This window comes from Protopterus annectens, chromosome 5.part0 (genome assembly GCF_019279795.1).
Source record: "Protopterus annectens isolate FY-2018-M chromosome 5.part0, PAN1.0, whole genome shotgun sequence".
Lineage (NCBI taxonomy): Eukaryota > Metazoa > Chordata > Ceratodontiformes > Protopteridae > Protopterus > Protopterus annectens.
In genome coordinates this window covers 1,425,934,101-1,425,955,774 of record NC_056735.1, presented here as the reverse complement: position 1 = coordinate 1,425,955,774, position 21,674 = coordinate 1,425,934,101, and the positions used below count along the sequence as shown (strand labels likewise).

The 21,674-nt window shown below is 38.4% G+C and overlaps 1 long non-coding RNA gene across 1 annotated transcript in view; it reads left to right on the top strand.

Moving 5' to 3' along the window:
* The window catches only part of LOC122801718, a 33,279-nt gene extending 17,632 nt beyond the window's left edge, over positions 1-15,647 (top strand). Inside the window, exon 2 of the long non-coding RNA XR_006364789.1 lies at positions 14,827-15,647. This is a non-coding gene — a long non-coding RNA (uncharacterized LOC122801718). The remainder of the gene's footprint in view (positions 1-14,826) is intronic.
* The last annotated feature ends 6,027 nt before the right edge of the window (positions 15,648-21,674 follow it).

The following is a 21,674-nucleotide window of genomic DNA, read 5'->3' as shown; positions in this document are numbered from 1 at the left end:
TTAGGAGACATTAATGTAATGAGTGCACTAAGTTCAGATGGAATTGAGTATGGATTTTGTAAAAAGTGAACAAGAAAGAAATGTTCTCAGAAGTAGTGAGTAACTGGTTAGAATATGGTGTCAAAGATAAAAGAATATGTGAAGGTATAATTACAGTTTTGTATAATAGATGACAAAGACTATGTAAAGAACAGGAGATAATTCACATTCATCATGTTGAATACAATCACGTTTGATGTAATGTCCTGGAAATTGAGGTTTTTATAAACACTAGCGACGCCAAGCTTTAAAAACGCTAGCTAGTACAACCTGTGTTGAATACAATCACGTTTGATGTAATGTCCTGGAAATTGAGGTTTTATAAACACTAGCGACGCCAAGCTTTAAAAACGCTAGCGACCACATGTTTTTGTTCATGGTCCTATAAGGAATGCATTTTTAATACATCCTGTGTAGGAAACAATTCATTTCAATTAATTTAATGACTCTGAGACTTTAAAAACGCTGGTGACCACTTGTTTTGTTCGTTGTCTTACAAGGCTATGTGTTCTTAGTACTACCTGTGTAGGAAACAATTTGAATCTAATTTAGGTCCTGGACTATGAGTTTTTGTAAAGCGTTAGCATCTACTTGGTTCTTAGCATCTCCCACGTGGACTGTTGTTGCGCAGTTCTTTGGAGTGTGAATCTTTACTATTAAGCGGTATCTTGCCTACCCTCTGTGGTACTTATTATCAATATACCAAGTGGCTGCTATGAGCTTTTGGGAACCTGCCTAGCCCTAGCATCTCACCTTACATAACCTGCTGCTTGAGATTGTTCTTTTTCTTGACATTTGTAACCTGTTAATGGCTCCATTGCTAACGTTTGTTGTTATAACTTTTGGAACATATTACCCACTGCAAACTGCTTTATACTGATATCCACTGTTAAGCTTCTTATTTTATTTTATTCTAGGCCTGTACCTATGTGATATTTCAATGTTAGAGATTGTTTTACTGACAGTCTAAATGCTTTTAACTTAGCCTTAGTAGTGCAAGTGTTTTTTATGTTCACAGTTGAATATTACTATTAGTCTAATGATTATATTAGTTGTTTGGTAGTACTTTTCCTAATCCTAAACAGTTGACATATCTACTTTTTTTTGCATACTAGAGCTACTTGTTATTTGCCTCATTTTATTAACACCCTCTCTCCTTACCTTCCTACCCTCCTAGCTCTCTATCCACTACCCTGAACTGAGGAACTCCCTGGCTATTAAGGATACCCTCATCTACTTCAAGCTTTGCCAATTTGGATCTACTTTTTGTGCTGTCCCAATACTTTACTACTGCTTTAGCAGCATTTTACAAAGTACGTCTTACCACTTGACCTTGCTGATAGCTATTCTCAGCTCTGTTTTTTTTTTTTTTTTTTTTTTTTTTTTTATAAATGTACTAACTTATTTGTTTGGCCTCTGTGTCAGGAATACTAGCAGCCAGACTCCTCTCTAAGACCAGTATTTTTCTAAGGTCTTCCTTCCCATACTGCCTACCTTACCCTTCCCAACTAGAGTTATTTTTTCTGCCCTTAGACACCTGTTGTAATACCACCTTTGAACTCTAGGTGTCAATCTACCCTGGCCTAATCCTTACCCTCCTTCCTTTCGTACTAGCTTAGCTCTTTACACTACTCTTTCCTATTTTATCCTCCCTTGCCCTGTTCCCCAACTATTCCCCAAACTCCCACTCTCTCCCCCTAACCTGCACTCCTCTCACCTTCTACCCTTAGCAGACTAGTAAGGTATATATTTTTCATCTTCTTTGCCTTTGTCTTGACCTTTACCTGCTCAACTGGACGCTACTCACCTGCTTACCTTCTCTAACTGGGCAGCTCTGCTCACTGATTGTTTCCCTCTCTACTTGCTGTTTCCCGCTCCGTTCGCCCTACGGGCTCACTCTGCTCCCCTACCCTACCCCCAATTCCCACACACCCCCAGTGCTGTTACACTTATACCTAGCAAGTTACATCCACTTTCCTACCTACCCAATCACTCTCAACATATAATTCTCAACTCCTCCCCTTCTTGCTCTTCTCTACTCCACCTCTTTTACTAGAACTATACCTCTTGACTTCACTCCTTAGCTTACTCCTTACCTACTTCTACACATAATCAGTATCTATAATCACTTATTTTACACCTATTTATTCATCTTATATTTCCCTCTCCCTTTTTCTGACTATCTTTCTAAACTCTTAACCTATATCTTTCCCTACATTTGATCCACATTTTCAGCTTCCTATCTCCTGTATATAACCTCTATATTCCACTCCCCTAATGGCCCATTCTCTCAAACCTTCCCTGAAAAACTGTCTTGTCTCCTCTTCCTTATTTCTCCTTCTATCCTTAACCCACTCTCTCACTGCATACGAACACTACACTCTAAAGCTCAATGTGACCTATCTACAAACACTCCCCATCACAGATCCCCTCAGCCTTTCTCATAGTAACATTACCTCTACCTAAGCCTATTTGCTTCCCAAGTTCCATAGGAACACCCATGTTTCTTACCTCCCCAATAAGCTATCCCCACCCAAGTACTATAAATACTTAAATATTTCATCCATTCAAACCATAAACATTTTAACAGGTGGAGATATTCATCCCAATCCTGGTCCACCCTTACCAAATACCAATCTACAGAATCCATCATTTAATAATGCTACCTCTTCTTTCATAATTCAGAACTCTCTCAGTATAGCACATCTTAACATTCGTAGCATTAACAACAAAGTTAGTCAACTGCATGCTCTCCTTCAGGTTTATCCATTTGATATCCTTTGCCTTACTGAAACTTGGCTAAAACCTTCCACTCATGACCTAGAAATAACCCCTCCTGGATATAATATACTAAGATATGACCGTACATCAAAAAAAGGTGGCGGTGTAGCTATCTTGTTCAAATCTGATCTTCTGGTTTCACTATATGATGTATCACTTCCCTCAAATACCAATGCTGAGACCCTTACTATCAAACTCCAATTGAATAGCTCTAAAGCAATCTATATTGTCTGCTCTTACATCCCTCCAGGAAGTAATATTAGCACCCTAGAAAACATTGTCAATAGCCTTTCTACCCAATTACCACAAGAAACAATTGTCCTAGGCGATTTTAATATAGACTGGACCTTATGTAATTCCCCCACCCCTAACACCCATATTAATCTATTTGGTTTCAATCAAATAATAAACTTCCCCACTAGAATCCACAAACCAAATAGCAAAGAATCTACTCTTGACTGGATCCTTATAAATAGTCACCCAGATACCTATAAGGTAGGATCTCTCCCAGATGACATTAGTGATCACATGCTAACCTTTATCACTAAACAAAAGAAATATAGCCCAAAAGGACAATTTTGTCACCTATCGTTCTAAAAACATTTCCATGCTGAGAACTTTATTAATGAACTAAATGCATGTAACTGGTCATCTCTGAAACTACTTAATCTAGATGAAGCAATCTCTTACTTCAATTCTACTTTCCTTCATATTCTAAATAACCACGCCCTTTCCGCTCCTCTAGAATCAGGACAAAAATAGCCCCATGGCTCACAAAACAGACCAAAGAAAAATGTTTCTTGAAATAAAATATGGGCAAGATGGAGAACCTCTAAAAGCTCTGTTGATCATCTATACTTTAAGCAACTAAGAAATGCTGTCAAAAAGGATATAATCTCAGACAAAAAAAACTACTACTCCCACCTGCAACATTCACACTCCAATAATCCTAAAAAATTCTGGTCTGGCATTAATAAACTTCTCAAACCAGGACATGCCACAACTCCTTCCCCCTGCTCTATTCCAAGTAGTAATCCTCTGCAAATAGCTAATGCCTTTAACAATTACTTCATTGAAACTATTCAAACATTAACTCAAACTCTAGTTCCCATGTCCCCCACTCCTACACAACACACAAATTGTCCCTTTCCCTCCCTTCATCTGCAACCTGTTCCCATCTCCTTTATCTGCAAACTCCTTCAAAAACTCAAACCCTGCACTCCCTCTGCTGATTGCCTCCCAGCAGAATACCTTCAAATTGGAGCCAAAGCCATAGCATACCCTGTTTCTATCCTGATAAACAGATCCATCTCTGAAGCCTACATCCCCTCTATTTGGAAATTCTCACATATAATCCCTCTGCACAAAGGTGGTAAATCTACTGAAATCTCCAACTACCGTCCTATTGCTCTACTCTCCCCACTAGCCAAAATTATGGAAAAATGTATTCACCATCAGCTACTCCAGCACCTTCTCCAAAACAACCTGCTTGCTAACTGCCAACATGGATTTAGGCCCTTTCATAGCACTACTTCTGCCCTTTTAACTTTTACTGATTGCATAAATAGGAATCGTAACAATAACTGTCTCTCAGCTGCCCTATTTATTGACCTTTCCAAAGCCTTTGATATGGTCAATCATAACCTACTTATCAATGTGCTAAAGCCCAATCTCTTGACCCACAAGCAATCCTTTGGTTCAAATCTTATCTGGAAAACAGACAACAAGCAGTACTCTGGGATAATAATCTATCCACATACCTCCCAGTAAGCACTGGAGTTCCTCAAGGTTCTATCCTAGGCCCTCTTCTTTTCTCCATCTTTATTAATGATCTCCATACTGTTTTTCCACAATCCACCTGTATACAATACGCTGATGACTCTACTCTTATCTGTACTGCCAAGTCTTCTTCCTCTCTCCACACCCTTACACAAAATGTATTTAACACAGTTGAAAACTGGTTCACACAACGCTGCCTTCTTCTTAACCCTAAGAAAACTAAGCTACTACTCTTTACTCCCACTATAAAATCTCCTCAGTTCCACTTCACTATTACCTCTGACAATGGAACCTGCATTTCCCCCGATTCTACTGCCCAACTACTTGGACTAACTATTGACCATAACCTCACCTTCGATGCCCATGTTAATAATATTATAAATACTGTTATTAAAAATTAGGCTCCCTGTATAGAATAAAACCCTTCCTTACACCTCTAGCTAAGAAATCCATAGCCCAGACTCACCTTACTTCCACCCTTTTCTATGCTTCTGCCATTTACACCAATCTATCTAAGCATAATCTCACCAAACTTGAAACTAGCTACAATAACATAACCAGATTTGCCACTGGCTCTCCATACAGAACTCATCACTGCCTTAACCTTAAACAACTCAGATGGTTAGAACTACAAAAGCAACTACAATACAATCAACTTGTGATTGCACAAAAAATCCTGCACCATCCTTCTAATACTCCCATCCTTACTAATCTGATCTCCCTTATAAAAATCTTTCAACACTACGCTCAGCTAATAAACTTCTTATTGCCTGCAACCCTTCTAATAACAAAGCAGGCGATTCCCTCTTCTCCAATGTTGTGGGTAGAATCTGGAACAAACTTCCAAATACACTCACCTCACTCTCATCCTCTGTAATCTTTAAAAACACCTTAGAGACCACCTTAAAATACATTGGCTTTGCCCCTGCTCAAAGCCTGATTGAATCTACTTTTCATCTCTCCCCTCCCCTGGTTCTTACTTTTCTGCTTCCTTAATCAATTACCCTCCCATATCTTATGAACAACACTATAACACGTTTCCTAATGTTAAATTGTTTTAGTTTTGATTGACTTCACATGAACCCTACTAAAGCATTAAGACTTGTTTAATTTTTTTACTTCTACTCTAATGAAACGTTACATTATTCACAATTTATTTTTTTCATGTCTTATTTTGTAATGTAAAACTAATCTTTTTTATAATATTTTGAATGTATTAATTTACTTATGTTGGAGCTTTTCTCCTCGGGCCTCTACTGAAAAGGGATATGTATCCAGCTAGACTAGCCCGGTCAACAAATGTAAATAAATAAATAAATAATACTGATTATAAAGTATTTATGATCATTTTGCAGAAATGTACAGGTAATGTTTATGTCTTATTTTAGATGAAGGAATTCATGGCATGGAAGGTAGGAATGCCAAAAATTGTATGTTGCTGGCAAAAGAAATTATAGACAGCATGTTACTGGAAAATGGATGTAAAATGATATGCGATGTGGAAAAAGATTGCGATAGTATAAGTTATGAAAGTATGTGGAATAATCTAAAAGAAAGTGGACTGAAAGATAATTTATTACAAATAGTAAAAAATTTTTATTCAACTATGTTCAAACTGATGTTACTCACTAGATGGTTTGGTAAATAAATACAGATTAAAAGAAGAGTTAAATAAGATTGTCCCATGTTCAGTGTTTGCAATGGTAATGAATTCAGATTTTCAGAAAAGTAAGAAGGTACAAGTAAAATTAAAGATTGTATAAAAATGTGTATGTACATGGCATATGCTGGTGATACAATAGTTGTAGCTAATAATAAAGGGAAGGGAAGAAAAGCTATGAAGGAGATGGAAAGTATGTTGAGCACAGAGGGATTAAAACTGAATAAAGAGGGTAAAGGTTTTGGTGTCATGGTTAATACTGCAATTGTTTACTTACAAGTTAGACGGGCTTCAAGTTTGGAAAAAAAATCTGTGAAAAATGGAGGAAGTTATTAGAAAAAATTAAGACTACAGTTAATATGTGGAAGACATATAACTTATTGTATAGAAAAAAGGTTGACCTCGGTCATTATTACTTACTGGGGAAGAGGGATATATAGGAGGAGTATATGTCTTTCAGATGACACTAGAAAAAGAGCTGTTATAATTGTTTTCTTTCATTATGGGATCGAGATTGAGTCCCATAAAAACAAATGCAAATAAATAAAAGAAAAGTTTAATTATGATGAAGTGAATGAATCTCAAGAAACAGTAGGATTTTATATTATATAGTGTGAGCTGTAGGAAATTTGATATGAACAAACATGGAAAACATGTAAACATTAAAATGAATAAATTAAAAAGCAACTAAAAACAGAAGGGAAATATTTAAGGATGAAAAAGAAATAAGTGGATTTCCTATGGAGGTAAATTCTCTTTAAAATGTTTAATGAAATATAAACAAATAAAGGAACGTATGCAAAATTTGTAATACTGAAAAGTAATGGATCATATTTTGTTGGAATGTAGTAGAATTCAAATGGTATAGGAAACATTTAAAAAAAAATTGAAAGTTATTACTTTTGGATATGATAATATATGGCTTGTACAATAGCAATGAACAGTACTGGAAAAGCTCACTCAGACCCTGCCATAGACTGCCCTGAGGGAAACTTAGTTTGCTTTTCTTATATTGCTTTCTTGTAATTTGTATTGCTTCATTACCTTCTTCTGTTTTGGATATTGTGGTAGGTTAGTATAATGGTTAGGGTGCTTACCTTATAAACACAAGGTGCAAGGTTTGATTTTTACATGGGGTAATTGGCTAGGCTTAAAATGACCCACAAGGGTAGTTAGTCTAGTACTAATCCATGAACCTATAAATATTTTTATTATACCATGTTTTAATTGTATTCTGCTTTCAACTGCATATTTAAATTAAGAAAGAGACTAAAGCTGTGTCTGTTGTGAGTCACACAGAAATTAAACATTTCCTCTTCCTACTACCCTGTTGCTGCAGTGTTTTTAAACTCAACTGTCTGTCTAGTTGCCTGCTCCTTATGTTAATTTGACCACACATTTCCTTCCCTGTCCTCTTTCATAGGCTGTTGTCAGTAAGCATAAAATTATCATTTTGTGAAGTCACTCCCTTTCAGCTATTTAAACTTATTGGCCATCCAACTGTGTTCCATAGAGCCAGAATACTAAGTGCCCACCCCATCCAATATATCTTGTTCTTTTAAAATCAGTGGCCCTCCCCTTAGATTGCTAAAGCTTGAGTGACTCCCTCTTTCATATCTAACTGCTTAGTGCACAATGCAGCTGTTAGGATATTAAACAATTTTTCCATCTTATCTTTAAAATTTGCAGCATCGGATCCAAGAACACCAATTAATGTAATGCCCACATTCTTCCTCTCAATAGTCACATTGGGATTAGTGTTTCTGTTTTGCTCCTGGTGAGAGAAAGAGAATAGGAACATTATTTTCTGGAGACTGCTGATCACCAGAAAGCCTGATAACTGTTCATAGGTGCCAGCTTGGAATATGTGCTTATATTTTTCTCCTGGTGACTGAGAGAAGGAGTAGAGTGCATTGATTCTTGACTCTCTCTGATTGGGCAGTGAGTGTCTGTGTGAGACCTTCTTGATTAGTCTGGTTGCTATTCATGGCATCTAGCAGGAAGAGGCTACAGCAAGCCTACAGACCCCTGCATCACCTGGAACAAGACTGTTGATCACAAAAGAGTCTGTGGCCTGCTTTTCATCTTGGGAGTGGTGCTCCTGCTTTGCTTCTAGTGATAGAAGAAGTAAAGGGGCACTTTATCCCAGCAGCGTGAATCTGTGGTGAGACCAGCACTAGTTCATAGGTTTGATTCCATTGTAGGACACACTGATGTCCCTCTCACCTGGAAGAGTAAGGAGAAGGTCACAGCCAGTTGCTTATTAGGGGCCAGGATCCACCACATTATGCATGCACTCAGGTCATTGGACCACAGGTATCAGTATAATCCACGTGGTTGTAAATGACCTGAGACATGCTTCCCTAGACTATATGAAGTGAGATCATGGAGCTCTCAGAATATGTGTCCCAGGCTGGTATTAGCCTAGCATTGAGCAGCATTTTACCTTCTCCAAGGATGATGCCTTAATAGTAACAGAAGATTACTGACTTGGCTTAGTTTCTGGTGTCATTCTAAGAGGGTGCAGTATTTGTCAACATGGAAGGAGATGGTCAACAAACCACGCTGCTTATAATAGCTAAAACATTGTCCTCCCCCATACTGCCTTTTTTAGGCAATTCCATACTGAAAGTGCTTCCATCATAGTAAATAAAAACCAAGAAAATCTAAAGGTGTTCCTGATCAATGCTAGGACTCTAAACAAGAAACTTCACTGCCTCCAAGCTGTCATCATCGTACGGAATGCCAAAATCTGTGCAGTCACTGAGGCACAGTTTAAAGCCACAGAGAACACACTAGCAGTGCAAGTTTCATAGGTGTGTACTAGGCTAATGACCCTGGAACCTTTACAAGCCTAGCCCATAGAAGTGCCCTGGCATTGTGCCATCCGACGTTGGTTCCCAGTGCTTCTATCAGGTAGAACCACTGGAGTGATCCCCAGGGGGAACTTTCTAATTCCTGTCCACTCATCAAGATTTCTCTTGAAGAGGGACAGTGAGGTGCTGTGCTTGACATGTATGGGAAGTCTATTCCAGAGCATGGGCAGTCTCTGGGTTATGAACTTGTCCCTTCAGCATGTTCTATTGATTGTGGTAATGAGGTTGAGGTCTCTGGAGAGTGTGGTGTGGAGGATTGGGATCTCTTTAGATGTAGCATTTTTAACAGAGTTGGGTCAGACATGGCTTTGTAAGTCAAGCAGAGATCGCCTCTTAGTAGATGATATGAGATGGAGAATAGCTGGAGTTTTGTGAGTGTGTCCATGTGGGACATGTGTTTAAGGCCTAGGATCCTCTTTGTGAGGTACTTTTGTGGCCTTTCCAGTTGTTGCAGGTGTCTAGTGAGGTACATGCCAAATGGGGCATTATACTCGATGGCTGGCCTATTGAGGTAAGAGTAGAGAGAGATGATGACCTCTTTCTTCCTGGATGCAAAACCCTTGGTAATGAGATGTACCACATAGAAGGACATTCTGACCACAGTGGCAATGTGGTGATTGAAGGAGAGGTTGCTGTCAACCTGTGCCCCCAGATCTTGTGTAACACCTTCAGTGTTCAGTGGACTCCCATCAATGTGGTAATTATTGGGCACTGAGGTTTTCCCAAAGGGGATGACAACACATTTTTTGGCATTAAGCTTAAGGCCATGGTTTCGACACCAGTCATTGGTCTCAGTGAGGCCTTTCTGTAGGTTGTCTGCATCACTTGGGGAGTTAATAATGGCTCCCAGCATGCAGTCGTCTGCAAACTTTGTCAGCCAGAGTCCTTTCATGTTGGCCTGGACTTCAGAGAATTAGATACCAAACAGGAGAGGACCCAGGACCGAACCCTGTGGGACTCCACTCGTGACTGGTCGACAGTCTGACTTGGTGTCAGCTACTTTCACACTGTGGGTTCTATCTGTGAGCCAGTTTGCTACCCACCTAGTAATATAGGGGCTGATGCCTAGCTTAGTGAGTTTTTCTATGATTCCTGAGTGGGGAATGGCATCAGAGGCCTTGGCCAGCTCAAGGTAGGCTTACAGCCAGTCTCAGTGAGGGAAAACACAGAGCTTACAGACACTTTGTAATGTAAGTCTTTCCAGAGTCAAAAGTTTTAAATGCGATGGTCATTATTACGTGGCAGCCAAGTCGACAAAATTCTAAAGAAAATATCATGTAATTTCATACAAATTGGACACAGTATGCCCTGAGGAAGTTAATTAGTGCAAAATACCACACAAGGGGAGACATGTGTAAGTGATACTTCATTTTATGTGATGTTGTAGGGATCATTTTTAAGAACTAAAATACTTCCATACAAGTGTTCCTTCCCGGTATTCTGCATGCATGTATAGAAGTATACATATATTCTGCATATATGTATACTTATATACATGTATGCAGAATACTGGGAAGGAACATTATTCAGTCAAAAAAGTCAGACCTGCCAAATCTGGTAAACTCTTTCGTATAAATTTATCCAAACTGCATTCAAAAACCTCCATTGGTAACCCTTCCCTAATTTCTTTCTGCAAGACATTCCATTTAGGAACCACACTTTCCACAGATCAGTTAATCATTATCAGTTTTGTTGCAATAGTTTCTTTTCAAACTCTGACTAGTCACTCATTTGTGTTTCACCAAGTTTCACACATTGGCATTTTTTTGCTGTGTTCAGCTTATTTAACAGTTTTTCTGATTAGTGTGACAGTGACATACTTGTGGTACTTCTGCAACAGAGTCAATTATTTGGCAATTATTAATAACATTAGTATCTAGCAAAAAATAAATAAATAATAACTGTCATCATTAAAATCAGGCATGTAGATGGGACAATCTTTCAGTAGTCTAAGTGTTGATACAATATGTGCATTTATTAATTTCAGGTAACAGATTGGTAGGGATATAAGGTAAGGTTAGGCTGGGACTTGGGGGAAAAAGGTCTGAAGGAGAGAGGTTGACAGAGCATGTTAGGGAGAAGTAGTAAAAAGGATGTAAGATTGTAGGGGATAAGAGTTAAAATTAGAGGTCAATTAGAGAGATGTGTAAGGAATGGAGAGGGGGGGGCAGTTTTAAGGTGGGAGATTACAGAGGCAGGACCTGTGAGTTGTAAGTGTTGTTTAGCAGTGCTTTGAATTGTTTTGGATGTTTTAGTAGTCTAATTTGAAGTGGCAGCTTGTTCCAAGCAATGGTAGGATGGTAGCCATATAGATTGCATCCATTCTTAGTCCTAGGTTTATAGATAAGTAGTAGGTCTTGGTCTGAGCTGTGGATTAATCTTGTTGGTGAATAGTGGGATATGAAAGAAGATATGTTAGGGCAAAAGGAGGGTTGGTATAGTATAGAGAGTATAATCTGAAGCTGGGAGAGAAGAAGCAGGTTAGGTAGTTCCAGCCAGTTTAAGTGTTTGAGTGAGACATGGTGATGGGTTTTATAAGTATGTTGGGAAGAGAATTTGGCTATTTTGTTATAGGTTGAGTTTAGTTTTGCTAGGAGATTGACGTTAAGGTTAGTGAGTATTTGAGAACCATATAATAGACCGGGTAGGAGGTAAGCATGAGAGAGGGTTACTTTAGCAGTGGGAGTAAGAAATTTTCTATTTCTGTATAGAAGGCCTAGCTTCTGATGGTCTTCTTGACACACTTATTAATGTGCAAGTCAAATTTAAGTTGCTTGTCTATAGTGATGCCTAAGAGTTTGGTGCTAGTTTCTGGTACTACTGGGGTGTTGTTGACAGACAGAATAGTGAAAGAAGATTTAAGATGGTTAAGAGTTTTTGGAAGGAGTAAGAGTTTGTTTTTTTAGGATTCAGGATTAGTTGGTTGTTAATGAGCCAAGTTTCCACTGATGTAAAGGCAGCCTGAGTAGTGGAGATGAAACTAGAGGGAGAGTCAGAGATAGTGATCACAGTAGAATCATCTGCATATTGTACAAGAGATGACTGGGCACAAGAAGTGTAGAGTAGATTGGTAAAAATATTAAACAGTAATGGAGCCAAGATAGATCCTTGGGGTATGCCCATTTTTACAGGGAGGGTGGTGGAGAGTGTAGAGAGCCATTTCACTGACTGTAGTCGATCAATGTGATGGCTAGAAAACCAAGTGACAGTAGTAGGCGAGAAGTTTAAATTAGAGTTTAGCCAGAAGTAGAGGATGTGAGATGGTGTCAAAAGCTTTTGAAAGGTCTAGAAATATACAGGACACAATTTTGTTGTTATCACGAGCCTGGGAAATAGTGTTTGTGAAGGACTGTGTTTTGGGCAGAAACCGTGCTGAGTGGGAGAAAGTAGGTTTCCCTGTACCAGATATTTCATAGTTTGCTTGTGGTACGTCTGCACAAGTGTTTCGTGATATGTGGCAGTATGAAGTGGCAGCTGAGTTGTTGGTGGCCACTGACAGAGATGATTATATGTCGTGTAATTAAATCCCAATTGCTTGTCTGTGTTCTTTATATGTTCTGGTTATTAACTCGGAAATTAAACTCTCAGGGACCATGTTTATGTGTGCTTTTTAGTGACTTGAAGGTCCTGTATTTGAGGCCAGAGTAAAACCCTGGCTTGTTATCCTGGGCTTTTATTTACTTATCGTTTCTTGACTGGGTTGGTCCGGGTAGGCTGCTCGCCTCTTTTCAGGGGAGACTTCAGGTGGTGTTTATACTACTTAGGGAAATTTGGCCAGGGCATTGGGGAACATCCCCTACTTTTTTCAGTTGATGAAATATATCTCTCATATCCACCTGAGTTACCACCAGCTCAAGCACATGGAACCTGAGCTTAATGTCTCATCTGAAGATCACACACATAGGAGATCCCACAACAACTGTAATGACATTTTAGAGTTAAGTATCTTAAGAAAAATATTTTATTTTAGTTATCAGAGTGCTATAAGTGCATGAAGGCCAGTGTAACCAGAATAATAAATCCTAAATCCTTCATTAGGCACCATACCTCCCTGGTTGGGGAAATACCCCCTCCCTGCTTTATAACCTTAATAACAATCATATCTAATGCAGCTGTACCTGAAGTGTTCCCTTTTTACATCTTTGGGGTTTGTGAAAGCAGTTCTTAGTTTCACTAGCTCAACAGGTAGTGCACTAACCTTTGGTGCAGAAGACTGCTGGTTCTATTCCCACACCAGATAGTTGGATTCGTTTTCCAGTATTGACACGGCAGTGCAGCATAAGGAGGTGCTGCACTTCAAAGTGAGTTAGTCCTTGCAAGAGATGTAAAGCCGAGACCTCATGTACTGAGTTGGTTGTAGCTCAAGTCATAAGGGTAGATGTAAAAGATCCCATGGCACTTTCTGAAAAAATTGGGCCAATACCCATAGTAAGTTCAAATATATCCTCTGGTACCTCCTGAAAAAAGGTCATTGGCCTAGTGGAACTGTCCAACAAAGTAAAAATAAATTTAAAAAATCAATTTATTCACTCTTATTTCATAAATACTGTGACATATGGTTCAGAAATGGTACAGAACATGTCATTATTAGGGTCCACAAGGAGTCTTTTGAATACTTTGCATTAGGATAACATCAAATCTTGAGGAAGGACAGTTCATTGTATATGATATCGCCAGAGCTGTGAGGTATGTTTCATTCCAAGTGTGAGATGTTTCATGTGTTCAAGTTATTAATCACTTTCTTGTGGAATCTCTCTTTCCAAGTTTAAAGTCAAGACCATCATGCAGTACCACTTCCCTTGTTTTAGCCTTTACTCCTCAGCTCCTTCCTAGACAACAGGAGATTGCTTCCCATCTGACTCTGCATATTTGTATAATCTAATTCTTCACATGACTAAACCCTTTCAGTCTGTATGTTTATCTCTTGTCCTTATTTGTTCTGTTACTGTTTTTGTTCTTGATGTATTTGCCATAATTCAGTGAATACACAATAGAACATTAAAAATGCAGTTGTGGAATTAAGTATAATGAAGAAATAAAGTGATGAAATTCATTATGAATGCATGACAATAGTTTATAGTTCATTTCAAGGCATCAGTAAATTACATTCTTCTTTGGGGAAATGTGATAACTTTTTTGAATTTCATCTGTTATAACATACATTGGTATGCATGTTATACTGCAATATTTTAGTTGAAATAATATGGGTTACTTTGCTTTGACTATTGTTCAACAAGACACTAATCATTATTTTCTAAACACGAAAAACAACCCCTTAAACCATACATGTGGCTATCTTTAAAGCATATTTAATTATAAAATAAATTACTTAAGCTAACTTGAAGCTAGGATGGTGACTTCTAGAATTACTGTAGAAAGAAAAGTTAAAATCGCTTGAACTTAAAATTGTTCCAGAATGAATATGAGGCTGACTCTTTCTGGAAATACACATTTTGGCAAACTGGATTAGTTATGAAATATAAGAAACGTGTAAAAGGAAGCACTTTTAATTAAGGGACCATGAGTTAGGTGTTTCTGGTGCCTCCTTGAAACATTTCTGAATGACATTTAGCTGTTGATTCAAACCTGATGTCGGCAGATGTCTCAAAATGTAAAATATGTTTATTTGTACTGAATACTGTTTGGAAATCATTATAAGATTATATTATGCTGTTTCTGTCATATTCACAGACTTCTACATCTTACGCTTTGCGCCCAGGCAGACACTGAATTTTGTCTTGTTGAATTACAATTCAAATAGGTAAATTCGTAAGTATTTGTTTCTTGTTGGAGAAAAGTAATAATGCAAAAGAAAAAAAATGTTTGAAGCATTATTTTTTAATTTGCACAGTAGCACTCACATCATTATCTTGTTGATGGTAGTAGATGCAATTACTTCTCTAGGTTATTTGCACTCAGTAATACAATGTAACTGAGGAAGGAAACCAAAAATTGACTAAGAGGTTGGTATTTTTTTTAATATAAATTAACACTGATTTAGCATTAGACAATGTAAATTGGCAAAAGCATTAGTCCTGTATGTCTTGCTGACTTTTTACTTTGATTTCTCTTATTTTGCCAACAATAATGGTTTTATGAGAAAAAAAATTGTTGTACAGAGCAGTTCATGGAGAAATTCTTCACGAGAATCCCTGAAGATTTAACTGCTATAAATCCAGTGGATTGTGGATAAACAGCTTGCCATGCCCCTTGCAAATGTGAAATATACCAGACAAAGAAGAGCAATGTTCATCACTGAAAATGTGCCATAATGAATGAGGTGCACTGAGAACATAACTGCTGCTCACAGATGCTGCTACCATACTGACTTATTTCAGAAGCAATCAGTAATTGAACTTCATCTGTGTTATAACATCTATTGGTATGGATGTTCTATTGCAATAGTTCATTCTTATTATTATTCTTTCTCATTGCAAGCTGATTTTATTCTGTTTAATCCAGTCCAAGATTAACACATATAAAGGGAATATTATACATGTGTGTTTCCTTCAGCCTCCTGCCTGCTTCTGAGTTTGTAGTGTCTGTGCATATAATTCTGTCAATCTTGTAAAGTTCTGTATTATGTCCTTTTACTTAATTGAGTGAGTGAATAAGGGAGGAAGTGGGAGAAGTTGCATCTGACATTTACAGCCTTCAGAAAAACTAAGTTACTGCTTTCAGACACAAACATACAATAGAGATAACAGAGTTTTTAACAAAAGCAAATCCTTCTAAAAGAACATTTAAAACTGATACCTGTTTAGTAGATTGCTGCTAATAAACACTCTGGGGCTTATAGGAAAATACATGCTGACAGTCTTGACAGACACACACACACACACACACACACACACACACACACACACACACACACACACACACACACACACACAAAATAAATTAAAGCAGGCTGTGTGGTATAAAAAAATAAAGCCCTGATTACGCCTCAGGTGACCTCAGGTAAAGTAGCAGCTTTGGTGCCTTTAACAGCAGACCAAGGTGGATAGGAATGACAGGCCATTACAGGCTTGCTCATCCTTGAGAATAGGGGGGGGGGGGTGATTCTGGCTCACCATGCGGGTGACAGTGACACTAGGTTTTACTCAGTAAAGATTGAGCCACCCGAGTCCATGGTATCATGGTGCTTAGCCCCAGTAAAGCAGAGAGGAATTCAGCATATGAACACATGCTTCACCTCTCATGACAACTGTCTTAGGCTCGAAGGAGCTGCTGTGGGACTGGAGTACTTCCACTGAGGTATCCTAGGACTAGAAAGCCATCCTGCTTCCGAACACCCACATCTCACTGGAGAATGGAAGGTCCAATCGGGATTCCCAGGTGGGAACAAATGAGCCACAGAGCCTGAGTCCAGCATCCCTGGAACAAATGGGCCAATTTAGTGACAATAGTAGAGCTGGGGGGGTGCCAAAAACAGAAATTCGGACTACAGCAGTTGTAAGTCAACTGAGAGATATAACAGTAGGGACTTTACTGTTTAATATGAAGGAGACAGTGGGTACATTTTAGAAAGAAACTCCACCTCTCATCAGCGTAGCGGTTCCAGTCAAACTATATTTTGGGACAGAACAAATTACAAAATAATAATACTTAGTCACAGTGATGCAGATGTAAAAGTATGACAAAGAACTGAGATTTAGTGGAAAACGTATACATATATATATATATGTATTTGTTTTCATTTTCTGGATAGGGTTGCCCTTTAATCTGATAGCTTCTCATTAGAGAATCTTTGAACCTCATTTGCATCCCCGAGTCAGAGATATCCTGATGTGAGATCATAAAAGCATGTCTTAGTTTCGTAGTTTGAAATTGACTTAAATGCAGAGAACTTCAGGCATAGTTCATAAACCTAAGTGGTACTTACTTCCCAACAACTAATGCAGTGTATATGTAGAATATGTAGCAGGTTTGGTATTTTTTTGCTTTGGATACTTTACAGGAGACCTCTAAATTTAAGTCCCTGTCTGTAGAATCATAACTTGGTTATTTGGTGCCTTGTGCAGTACCTGGTCTGTTGTCTCCCTCAACTCTGTGTTGAGCAAAACAATAAAGAAAGAAGAAAAACATAATATCAGTTTTGAGGAGTGAGGGCAAAAAACAAACAAGCAAAACAAAAAATGGTCTCTTCTACTCTAACATTGTAGAGCAGGGGTGTCCAACCCTTTGGCTTGCTGGGGCTGCATTGATGAACAGAAATTGTCTTGGGGCCACATATAAAATATATCATATAGTTAACTCTTTCGCTGCCGCAAGCGACCAAAGTCAACCTCCTGGCTATACTGTTGGTGCATTCAAACAATAAATAAATGTAATAAATGCTTAATATTTGCCTGAAAATTTCTAATTGTCACTCTAATTCTAATTCTCCAGTCTAACAGTTAACTCTAACATCTTAGTTAATATATATATATATATATATATATATATTTTTTTTTTTTTTTTTTTTACAAATAAACAGATATTCACTACAGCACTAGCATTTCTCACTGGGAAAACCACTCCAGCAGTCCAACTATGTAAAATGTCAGCATTAGCAGTCCTACAATACTATACTCCACAAAAATAAGCCAACAAATTTGCAATAAAGTAAAGAATTCACTTTACTGACTTAATACAACAATTCTGAATATGCTACAAGAGGGTCTCACCCAAACAAATGACTGTTGCCAGAAACATGGCCTCAAGCTAAATGCCACAAAATGCATCATCATCCCCTTTGGGGAGAGTGATGTCTCCACAAATTATCACATTAATAACAATGTTGTAAGCACACAATCAGTCGTGAGGTGCTTGGGTACCCAGGTTGATAGAAACCTGACTTTTGACCACCATGTTGTCTTTGCTGTATGGAAAGCTTTTTACATGGCCCACCTCATTAGTAAGGGTATCTCATCCAGGGACAGGGAGGTCATAACATCCCTGTAGTCTTCCTTTGTAAGAGCCATTATTGAGTGCAACGCCCCTTTTGGCATGTGACTCAGCAAAACACTCTGCCAAAAGAAAGACTACAACCATTTCTAACAAAAAAGGTCAAAGGACTAAGTTCACTTAGTTATGCAAACAGACTAAAAAGCTTTTTGCTTTCCTTTGTCTCTCTCACTGGCCCCTATAAATGTCATCACTGGCTTGCTTTCCAGGCTAAGAAAGATCCTGCCTTAAGAGACTTCCTGCACCTCAGAAATACTAGTTATATTTAAAACGCTCACCACAAAGACCACAGCCTTCACTGTAATATGAACAAGCCACTTTGTATGGACAGGTTCTTGACACAAAAACTTCTACTTCTGTAAAAAGCTCATCTCATTATCAAACAATGTAGTTCAGCAACATCACAACTGGATGGATAGCCATAAATGTACTCCTTGAGTAAGTAGCATAGCCTTAATCAAACCTTATGGAAAATCCACATACTAAACTTTCCTACCTGGATGGCTAAGATCTAATATTGGTTACTCAAGTCTACTTGCCCAAGAAGAGGGGCCTATTTAACTAAGAATTCCATCTGCAAAAATATATTCAATATACATATTAAATCTCTCTCTTTTTCACATGCTCACAAAAGGAGCCCCTACTTGTAAAATAGGCAACCTCAGTAATCACATGACACACACTCACTGAATGAAATTGTCTGGAAGTCAAAACATCTGAAAAAAAATCATAATAGAGATGAATTCATCCATGCAATTTCCCACCACCAAAAGGACCATCAATAGATCAAGACATGCTCAGCAAAAAGTAAATCAATAACAAATCCATAAACTCTCTAAGCAAGAAATCAGGACAAAGCGAGAAATAAAAGTGGGACACAGGCCCTAAATAGTTATGCATCACAGACGCCATTGAAATAGCTGTAGCTGCAAATATTATACATAAGCTCTCCATCCCGTCATTGTCAGTTAAGCATTATATGGCTCATTCAATCCTGCCTTCTTTTGCAACAAAGAAAACCATGCTTTAAAATAACAAATGCATTAATAATAATAAATAAAACACATTGCATCCACATCCTGCAACTTCCTACCTGCAAACAACCACAGAGCTTTCACTGCAACTAGGGCTGCTTATTTCCCCAGAATGACAACTCTCCCTAATTAAGTCTAATGGTATACAATCTACCAGCATCTGGACTACCTGAAATAAATTAAATTATGGCCTGCAAATTGCAAGTGCACTTTGTTTAATTAAACTACATTCCTAAGCCCACTTACTGTATTTTTTTAGTAACATCCCAATATCCATTTCCAGGTCGCTTTACAAGACATTGGCAGTAGAAGACTTGGCATCTTTCAGATCCCTACAGAACCACACTCATACTGCTAGCATTGTCCATTAAATGTAAATATCCATCCACTGCAAATGACAAGTAGCTATGTCTTAAAAAAATCTACTTTTGGCATGCCTAGTACCCAAGTATAAGGTTTTGAAACAAAGAAACATATTCTCCACAGTCCATAAGTCTCTGTCTTTAATAATCATCTGCTGTTACAGCCCTCCTAACACATAAACACGGACATACACACTAAAACCCCCAACATTTAAAAAAATTACATTGTGCCCACCAGATTTGTCAGTATTGATGATCCACCAAAGCTATGCTTATTGTTGTCCAATCTGCCACTGCTTAGACCCCACCAATGACAAAACAGTACTGGGTGCTTTTTTGTTTGTCAGAAAAAAAATAATACAACTTTATATGCTACAGTTCCACAAAGTCAATCCACTACTTACCCATTAACACTAGGCTGCTGTCTCGTTCTTACTCCCTGGCACTGCATTACCTTGGATGACTACTTTTATTTCCTAACCGAAAGACACAAATTGGAAGCTGAGGCAAAAATCCAAACATTCTTTGAAAATCCATACAGTTAAGAGGTATGATTTCATATTCAATGCAACATTCTCTATGTCAGGAAAGCCGCAATTTAATGAAAGTGTACTTTTAATGTACGATATATTTGTGAGCTAACTTATTTGTGTTCAGTAGGTAGATTGATCATTGTTAGCCTCTTTGTGCATGTGTCTCTCTCTGTCTCTCTGTCATGCACACATACATACACACACACACACACACACACACATTCCTGTTCTACGTTCATGCACGCAAACATTCTGCTTTCCGTACTTACCTATTAACACAGGTAAGTGCTGTCCCTTTCAAAGGCAACGGTGACAAATCCATATCCGAGTCCCTCTTCAGCGAGAACACACAGACACTGATTCTTCGGCATGAAATAATGGTGTGAACACACAGATCCTTCTTTGGCGCAAAAAAAAAAAAATCAAAACTATAAGGATGCTTTGGCATATGCGCACACCAACATTAGTTACAGGTCACAGGCGCAAAAGACACAAAACAAAAAAAGTCTTTTGGAGTATGCATACATCGATGTTGCAGTTGGAGGTCATGGGCCACATGGAAGAGCTCTGAGGGCCGCATGTGGCCCGCGGACCGAGGGTTGGACACGTCTGTTGTAGAGAACTGCTTGCTACACAATACAATGAAATAATGAAGAAATTATATGAGTAGGTTTAGGGAGGACTTGAAAAAACTGTAAGACAATGCATTATGACCAGTTGTTTGTCACATGTTGAAGTGCAGATTTTCGATACTGGAGTTGCATCTTTAGAGGTGAGAGAGGTGATAACACTTCTCCAGATGATAAACCAGCACACACATGGTTGACCCAGTTTTGTTGTTTTTTTTAACCAAGGAGTCCATGACCACCAATAAATCCAAAACGTGCCTTCCAAGTAAGGATTGCAATCTATGATGCCAGTCTTCCATCAGTTTTTGAGTCCATGGCAAACCCGTCACGTATAAGACTGCCATATTCCTAAGGGCTGGTAGAAATGTAGGTGGCAGGTGAGACATAGTCACACAGCAGGTATTGCTCAGAGTAGGGTTGCAGGTCAGGGAATAGCAACTATACCAACTGTCTCTGGAGGGGATAGGAAAGTCGATGCAAGCAGTTGTTTCACCAAGAGATTAAATGACATGTCTCCCCTTGTAGTGGCACCAGTCTCTACCATTGCACTGTCTAACACATGTGTTCAGTCTTTAGAATCATGTTTTACTTTAGTTTATTCAGTAGATTCCACACTGGGAAGATTTAACAGAATTAGTCACACTGTGAATCTGGTCTAGGATTTGAAACAGTTCTTGCACAACTGATTTATAGGTTCATAGTTCATAGGTGTGTACTAGCCTAATGGCCATGGAGCCTTTACAAGCCTAGCCCATAGAAGTGCCATGGCATTGTGCCGCCCGACGTTGACTTGATTTCATGAGTCTCTCTCTCTCTCTCTTTTTAACTCTTGAGTAACACAGTGCCCACAGACTGTATTTTCTTACATCAGTTGTGGTTGCTTGTCTTCCTGGAACTTTGATTTTGACTTACCTGTCTTGCGCAGATGTTTGCAGTTTCATCTGTAAAGCTTACAAGTTTCTCCACCAATTACAAAGGATCAGCTGCTTTGCCAACTATTTCAGTTTTAGGCTGATTTCTTTGTTTCCAGCC